This window comes from Zootoca vivipara, chromosome 13 (genome assembly GCF_965207765.1).
Source record: "Zootoca vivipara chromosome 13, rZooViv2.hap1.1, whole genome shotgun sequence".
Lineage (NCBI taxonomy): Eukaryota > Metazoa > Chordata > Lepidosauria > Squamata > Lacertidae > Zootoca > Zootoca vivipara.
Window position 1 is genome coordinate 48,142,840 of NC_142596.1, and position 8,867 is coordinate 48,151,706.

The 8,867-nt window shown below is 51.9% G+C and overlaps 1 protein-coding gene across 2 annotated transcripts in view; it reads right to left on the reverse strand.

Moving 5' to 3' along the window:
* RAI1 (retinoic acid induced 1) overlaps positions 1-8,327 on the reverse strand; it is a 219,254-nt gene extending 210,927 nt beyond the window's left edge. The window contains exon 1 of one of the 2 annotated variants that reach the window (XM_035132142.3): positions 8,192-8,327. The gene's annotated coding sequence lies outside the window, so the exon portion shown is untranslated. The remainder of the gene's footprint in view (positions 1-8,191) is intronic. The other variant, XM_088657235.1, reaches the window with a different exon arrangement.
* Between the last annotated feature and the right edge of the window lie 540 nt (positions 8,328-8,867).

Sequence of the window (8,867 nt, forward strand, 5' to 3'; positions counted from 1 at the left end):
GGAAGTAAGAAAACAAGGCAATGCTTAGCAATGCAAAATGGCAACTCTAGAATGGGAGCTCTTGAGGACATCTAGGTCTGGCAACACGTGGGTATAATCAGATAGGATCTAAGTGCTTTCTTTCTTGAGATAAGACGCTCATGTCTGCAAGGAACCTTAGTAGGGCATTAAAGAAGGCCAGACATCTGCTCGCATGCTTCCCACCCAGGGTGGAAAGGAATAGCCAACATGGTACCCCTGCGATGTTGCTGGATTCCAGCTCCTAAGATGGCCAAGGGATCAGGAGTGATGGGAGTTGGGAGTTCAACAAGATCTGGAGGAGGACACTAGGCTGCGGAAGGGTGATCTATGAGGGCAAAGACAGCCCAGCCAATCTCAGCCTGGCCTTCAGCCACTTTCCTGCTTTGAATCATAGAATCATAGAGTTGGAAGAGACCACAAGGGCCATCCAGTCCAACCCCCTGCCAAGCAGGAAACACCATCAAAGCATTCTTGACATATGCCTGTCAAGCCTCTGCTTAAAGACCTCCAAGGAAGGAGACTCTACCACACTCCTTGGTAGCAAATTCCACTGTCGAACAGCTCTTACTGTCAGGAAGTTCTTCCTAATGTTTAGGTGGAATCTTCTTTCTTGAAGTTTGAATCCATTGCTCCGTGTCCGCTTCTCTGGAGCAGCAGAAAACCACCTTTCTCCCTCCTCTATATGACATCCTTTAATATATTTGAACATGGCTATCATATCACCCCTTAACCTTCTCTTCTCCAGGCTAAACATACCCAGCTCCCTAAGCCGTTCCTCATGAGGCATCGTTTCCAGGCCTTTGACCATTTTGGTTGCCCTCTTCTGGACACGTTCCAGCTTGTCTGTATCCTTCTTGAACTGTGGTGCCCAGAACTGGACACAGTACTCCAGGTGAGGTCTGACCAGAGCAGAATACAGTGGTACTATTACTTCCCTTGATCTAGATGCTATACTCCTATTGATGCAGCCCAGAATTGCATTGGCTTTTTTAGCTGCCGCATCACACTGTTGACTTCACACTGCATCACACTGATGCACACTGCATCACACTGTTGCTTTCTGAATTGCATCCAGTCTAGGGGGTAGCACTGACTGCCAGCTCCCCCCCCCCTTTTCCTTGTTCTGGCATTGCCCCTTGCAGAACTCAGCAGCAAGCAGGAAGGGGGCCAAGCTAGAATCTGTGGGCTCCAGAGCTCTGAATGGCATGGGCTCCACCAGTCCTAGAATCAGAGAGTTGGAAGGGAAGCACAAGGGTCATCTGGGCAGGAATCTTCTGCCCAACGTGGGGCTTGAACCCAGGATCCTGAGATTAAGAGTCACCACCGCTAAGGCTGGTGAGTGTCTCCAGGAGGCTGGAGGACCCGAAACACTTTTACATCACCTAGTAGGATTTTTATTTCCTAGGCTAGTTTGCACTTAAGTTGCTCAGTATTCACCATCCACGCCAGCACGGGTAATACAAATGTCTCGATTTATATCGGCGCATCATTTCTGTCTCTTATTCTATACAGTCGTACCTTGGTTTTCGAACAGCTTAGTTCTCGAACGTTTTGTCTCCCCGCATACCCGGAAGTGACTGTTTCGGTTTGTGAACGTTCTTTGGAAGCCAAATGTCTTACGGGGATTCTGCGGCTTCCGATTGGCTGCAGGAGCTTCCTGCAGCCAATCAGAAGCCGCGCTTTGGCTTCCGAACATTTTGGAAGTAGAACGGACTTCCGGAACGGATTTCGTTCGACTTCCAAGGTACAACTGTGTATTTTTTTTTGTTTGATTTGTATATTGCATGATGAAATACCCTGCTGCTGCACGTTTGGGTGAGTTATGTTATGTTATGTTCTTATGTTTTATGTTATGTTATGTTATGTTATGTTATTGCAACCGTATATTGAATCAGATCTTTATTCCGCCAAGCCCAGAATTCCCTACTCTTAATTGGCAATGGCTTTCACGAACGTGCCAGCAGCTCTCCTAGCCCTGGATATTTTTTAATTACAGATGCTCAGGGCTGAATCTGGGACCCTCTGTATGGGAAGCATGTATGATGACAACCGAGTGATGGTCCGCCGTCTTATTGCTTTTCAACGGCAGCATCAGCGCTGTTATTGTGCGTTGCATAGACGGTGCTAAAAGCCTGCCCGCTCTCCGCCTCGCCACCTTTTGCGATGCAGCCTGGCACTTCTAGGTCTCTTCCGGAGCAAGATCAGGCTGCTCTGTCGTGCCCTGCTGAGAGAACCCGATGCCTTGCTGCTTGCATGCAGGGTGCGCAGCGCCTGCAGGGAGAGGGAAGATGTCTGGTGACCTCCTCTCTCTCCCCGCTGGTGCAGCCTGCCTACATAGGTCAGGCAACCTGAAAGGGAGGACGAGGGCAGTGAGCGGCAGACAGAAGGGACCTGGAATGAACAGCGCCATCGGAGGCAATTGCTTCATTGCAATTTGCAAGCAAAACAAAAAACAAAAACAAAGCCTCAAAGAGGTTTACTGGAAAAAATAAAGTGGTAAGGTTACCAGCAAAAACAGTTCATAGAATCGTAGAGTTGGAAGGGACCCCCAAATGTCATCTAGTCCAACCCCCTGCAATGCCGGAGTCTCAACTAAAGCATCCATGACAGACTGCCACCCAACCTCTGCTTGGAAACCTCTGCAGGAAGGCCACCCAACCTCTGCAGGAAGGGGAGTCCACCACCTCCCCCCGAGGGAGACTGTTCTACGGTTGAACAGCTCTTACTCTCAGAAAGCTTTTAAGCAACTTTTTTAAAGCATTCAGAATCAGTGATAAGCTAAACACAGATCCGAGCACAGGTCAGTTCTAGATATCTGGGTAGGTTTGTCTAAAGAAAAATGTTTTCAGCAGGCAGTGAAGGTGCTTGCTTAATATCAAGGGCCAGGGAGTTCCACAGTGTAGGTGGACCATTAGGGGGCTGGAACAGGTGAAACTATTTGTTCATCTTGCCCTGTAAGGTCAATGTCAAGGACCCCTGGACGGTTAAGTCCAGTCAAAGCAACTATGGGGTTGCGGCACTCATCTTGCTTTCAGGCCGAGGGAGCCGGCGTTTGTCCACAGCTTTCTGGGTGATGTGGCCAACATGACTAAACCGCTTCTGGCATAATGGGACACTGTGGCGGAAACCACAGCGCATGGAAACACCGTTTACCTTCCCGCCACAGTGGTACCTATTTATCTATTTGCTTTTGAACTGCTATTTGGCAGGAGCTGGGACAGAACAACGGGAACACACCACCGTCATGGGGATTCGAACCGCTGACCTTCTGATCGGCAAGCCCAAGAGGCATGGTGGTTTAGGCAACAGCACCACCCGCGTCTAGCCCTGTACCATCTACCCTGACTGGCAGCAGCTTCCTAGTGTCTCAGGCAGAGAAGGGTCTTCCCCATCCCCTGCTGTTTGACCCCTTGCACTGACCTACAACCCCTCCTTAAGGAAGGCGACTAGGCGAAAACATGATTTGGGGAAGTTGATTAAGTGGGCGTTGCTAGGGGTACGTCCATGGGCACCAGAATTTTTGTGTGTGTGTGTGCCCCAAATGTTTCTTGGTGTGCAATGAATTCAGAGGAAACCAAAAAGCGAGGATGATCTCAGTTTCTGGGTAGGACATTAAGTTGGGGGAATAAATTAATTTAAGAGGACTTTATCTAGAGATGATTTGGGCTTAATGAATGGGACTAATTGAAAAGGAATTGAATTGATTTGGAGCAGGATCTGTTGGGAAATTAATTGGGGACAAATGAATTGAGTAGGAACTGATCTGGGATGATTTGGGGTGGGAGGGCAGATTAATTGCGCTTATCTGGGGCAATACAGATCGGAAATTAGAAGACTCGCCTTGTGCCACCATTCAAGTTCTAAACCTGCGTCTGTACACAGAAAATGGCACTGACTGGCAGATGGGAAGCAATTTTTTTTGTCCCCTTGGCCCATACCCGGCATCTTTCGATGCCCCTGGTGATTTGGAACGGAGAAATGGCAGGTGGGGAAGGATTAAGCACAGGCACTCATACACAACTGCTTCTCGCTTCAAATTCCACCTCCCCACGTGGCTTTCCACTTTAAGAATAAACACTGCTCACGTTTGTTGCGACACATAATTATCCCCTGGCTCAGCAATTCCAAGTTCAGGACTGCATTCCCAAGATAAAACAGGGATAGCCTTGTAGCGTCGCTCTTCTCATACCCAGGGCCTCTCTGCTGCGCTTTCCCAAAGGCTCTCCTCCAACCATGGCAGGCCGTATTCATGGACTCTGCTCTGCAATAACACTGTCCTGCACTGATTTTCAAAGCGGCTCCTCTTTCTTTGGGTTAAAAGGTACACCAAAAAATGAATGTTCTTGTCCCATGCTTCGTTATCGGCAGATTGAAATCGACCTTCCCGGCTGCAGGGTGAGAAATGACAGGCTGCGTACAGCACATTGCTCTTTGGGGCTCGCGCACATGAAGTTATGCGCACGTCCACTAGAGGGGAACTGAGGCCTCGCCACACATGCAGGTGCCACTGCCGGCGCAGGGATGGCAAACCTGGGGCGCTCCAGACTTCAGCTCCCATCTGCCCCAGCCAGCAATGACAATGGTCAGGAATAGGACTTAATAGAATTGCATAGTTGGACTCCGAGGCTCCTCTGGTCCAACCCCCTGCAATGCGGGAATATGCCGCTATCCCATTCAGGTATGGAACCTGCAACCCTGGCATTATCAGCACGACGCTCCGACCAACTGAGCTATCCAGGGAGCTTTCGCCTAGCAAAAACTTTGAGAGCCTAAAGAAGAAAAGTCACTTGATCCAGGGACCGCCTTGCATATAAATTGGACTATTCCTACCTCTCTTTCTTAATGGCGCCTGCTCTTGCCCAGGCTGCACGGAAAAAGCATTTTGGTTCTTGAAATTCGTTCCGATTGTGCAGATAAAATATAACCGATAGAATTCTACAGGATGGGGTGTTAGTGTGTGAAAACAGTCCAGACCCAAGGCCAGGCATGCATGTCCAGATGGTAGAGGTGTCAGGCGCCGTCCAGGCATCGCAAGTGGTCGAAATCCAGGTGCAAAATGCGCCTGGCGCCTGGCTAATTTCGAACACTGCGCCCCAGCCAGCCCGGCCAATGTTCGGGGATGGCGGGAATTGCAGCCTAACCACTTCACAAGGCAACAAGTTTCCTACCCTTGGTCTAGCGAGATGACTTTAAATAAGAACCAGTCAGTTACATGGAGAGGGAGAAGCCTATGTCGTGCCTATTTGCCCGGCTAATTAAGGAACCTCCAGGTCCAGAAGCAGTATACCTCAGAGTAAAAGATACAGGGGAACAGGCTCACTTGTTGGGCTCACCTACAAGTTCCCAGAAGCATCTGACTGCCTGGTCTTGCACTGGCAGAGGAAAGCAGGTTTGGGTGGACCTTGACCCAAAGTAGTCCTGACTCGAGGCCAGTGGGTGTGGACCGCGTTTACCTGCTTTCACTTAATGGGAGATATATTTCCTACGCAGGAAGCATGGCCAGGTCAAATGCAACTTTCAAAATAAGCACGTAGATTTGTCGCAACGCAGGAGTTGCATATACATAGCCAGTATCTTTGCAGTTCATGCACACCCACACTGAAGCGTATGCATGTGCAATCATGACACATGGGCTTTTCACAAAGGGAAGATGCACAGCGGCCCCCACAGGGCTGAAGCAACTACACTTTGCATGTGCTCAGAAGACACAGGGCAGTTTATCACCAGAGGAACAAAAGGCAGTTGTATGCTAAACTATGTGAATTGGGGCATCCCCTCTTTAAAAAATCTCTTTTTCCAGTTATATTTTGTTAAATTTTCAAAGTTTCACATATACACTCCCAAAACATATTATTTTTTCTTTTGTTTTGCCAACTTCCCATCCTGTTTTCCAGTGTTTTTTATTTCTCCCTTTGCTGCACCCAATCTTCTATCTCTAATCCCGTGACAAAAATACAATGATCTCTCATTCCTTCTGTTGCTCCGAGTTCAAATCCGTCATACTATCCTCTCTTCAAAAATCTTGCCTCATCTGAGAACTCAGGGAAGCCTGAGGCAACATCCCCACCCTTATCTGCCATGTGAGGATAATCTGATCTACCTTACAGGACTGTTGTGAGCAGTTAGATAATGGGAAGCTATTTTGAGCTTCTTCCCTAAACACTATATGCATGTTAAATTTTATTTTAAAAAATTATGGCATTAACTTTTTTTTGCGCGCTGCTAAGCCATCCAGAGAGCTTTTGGTTAGCTGGTGGTACAGAAATACTGAAAAATAAAATACATAAGACGTGCTATCTTTATCATCGCTATTTCCTCGCTTGCCGTGACGATGATGGATGTTTATAAATCGCTGAGGCTCACCACAATGCCATAGCACTAGGCAGCAACGTTAAAAACAGTTCCTAAAATTAAAATTAAAAAGAAACCATAATCAAACGCTGCCTGGGAGTGAACTCATCCTTCTGGGAAAGGGGAATAAATAAATAAACAGAAGCTTTCAGCATCTGCACAACAGCCTGCCTAGTGGGGCACTGTGCTCCCCAGACCACAACACCGCTGACGCCATCCGCCCCCATTCTGGGGCAGAGCAACGGATTCGGGAAACACCTTCCGGGGCCCAGGCCGAGCCATGGGGCGCCCTTCCGATTGCACCGTTGCAAGGAAGTCTGCGAAGCCTCTTTCAAAACAAGGCTCTCCAGCTGCAGGCCTCACCCGCAAGTCCGAAATCACATCTCGCCTGTCATTCCGAGAGGCCCCTCTTCCTCCTTAGGCCCCTGAGCGGGTTTGTGGGGTTGGTTTTTTTGCGATTGGGAAAGCAAGCTTCCTTTCCAGCCTCCTCTTGCTCACAAAGCCCTGCCTGAGAAACCGAACACCGTTCCCACCCGGCCCCATCGACCTGGGCAGCCAAGGGCAAGGGAGCCAAGGCCTCTGGGGGCACCCCCTCTGAAGGGATGGCGTTTCGGCTAGGACCCCAGCCAGTGCCCAGGGAGCGAGCCACGTCCCCTCTGGCACTGGTTGGCTCCTGGGTCCCAGGACTCATCCGCAGCAGAGGACGATCTGGGACGGAAAGCCCTTGGCACCCCACGCAAACACACAAAGCCAAGAAACCAGCTGCTTGTCTGGACTCCCCCTTCCTTCCTTCCTTCCTCTCCCTCGCCACTTGGAGGTTTTCTTCCTTCTGCAAAAAACAGCTTTTTCTCTTCCTGGAGGGAAAGCAAAACAAAGCAGCACACTCACCAAGCCTCTGGGCTGCTGCTAGGCCCAGCCCCAGATGATATTTTCGCGTTTCTGCATTCCTTTTCTGCCCTCTCCCCAGCAGCGGCTGCTCTCTGGGGGAAGGGCCCTCTTCTACGCTTGGGGACCACCAGAAGACAGGCCTGGCAGGAAAAGGTCCCGGGTTCAACCCCTGGCCAAGGGGAAGCCCCTGCCAGCCAGTGTCAACAAAGCTAAGGGAGTCTGAGGCAGATTCCTGTGCTCTTAAGGTGCAGGACTTGAGGAGGGTGTCCCGGACTCTTGAGAGTCCAACTCCAGCGTAATTCAAATAGGGCACGTACCACCAAGAATAATCCCACCATATGTTACAACACACACACCCCTCCTCCTGCGACCACCTAGGTTGCAGCCCACCAGCGTAGGTGGGCCACGCTAGTGCAAAAAGAGGTGCGGTTATTTTATTTCCGTCCTAACCCACGCGATTTGGCCCTACACTGGATCCTGAACGGATCTTTCACTGGGTACTTTGTGGGTTGGGGGAATGCGAGAGAAAAGCCAAGGCAGGCCAAGCCATCCTCCCCGCATCTCCCTCTCTTCATTCCGCTCCGTGTACGCGTTCCCACGACCGCCTCGTTCCCTTCCGCGTCCATCGTTCCAGCGCGGCCCCCCCTCACACACCGCAAACCCGCCTCCGACCTCCCCGATCCCCGCGCTCCGTAACGCGCAAACGCCACTCCCCGCGCAAGCACGCGTTGCAAGCAAGAATGCGAAAAATGCGCGCGTATGTCTGGGTCTGCGGGTCTATGCGTGCGTGTCTGCACCTCCTGACCCCGGAAGGCTGATTTCCCCTCTCCCTTTGCACCGCGCGATCCTCCAAACGCGCGCAGCAAACGGGTCCAGCAGGAGGACGAGCCCCGGAGGACAAGACGTGGGTCGCGGGCACCGCGGCTCTTACCTCGCGTCGCCTTCCCCGCCGCCCTCAGTGCGCGCAGGGACCCGCCTGCTCCTGCTGCCGCCTCCGCCGCCAGTCGCCGGGGAAATCCGTGCCGGAGCCAGCCATCCCTCCGAGGCGGATCCCGTCCGCTGCGCGCTGCCCGCGATCCGGAGGCTCGGGTGCGCAAGAGAAATCGAGGAGCAACGGGGAAGGCTGAAAGGTGGGGATGGGGTGCGAGGGGTTTTTGCGGGGTGAGTGGGTGCGTGGGGGGTCGTGCGAACGGGGAAGGCGAGTCCGGTGCAGCCCCGTCAGCTCGCCAGCTTAAGCGCAGCGGCGGAGGCTGCGCCCCCGGGCCGGGCCCTGATCCTCGGCGGCTCTGCCTGCTGCTGCTGCTTCTTCAGCAGAGCCCGTCCTTGCCATAGCGCGGCGGGGAAGTGAAATCCCACACTGCACAGGAAGAGACCGAGGGAGAAAGAGGGAGGGAGGGGGCTGGCGGGGGGGAGAGAAGAAAGTTCAGAGGCATAACTGGATGCTGTCGGAAACGCACGCTCCAATTTCCCCCCGGGGTGGGGGTTGGTGGGGGTGGTGGGGAGAGCCAGGTGGCCTTGCCAAGGGCAACAGTGCCACCTGCTGGGGGGCTCGCGGCGCTTCTCTGCTCCCCGCCCCCTATGTGTGGGGGCAGGGAAAAGGTTGCTCA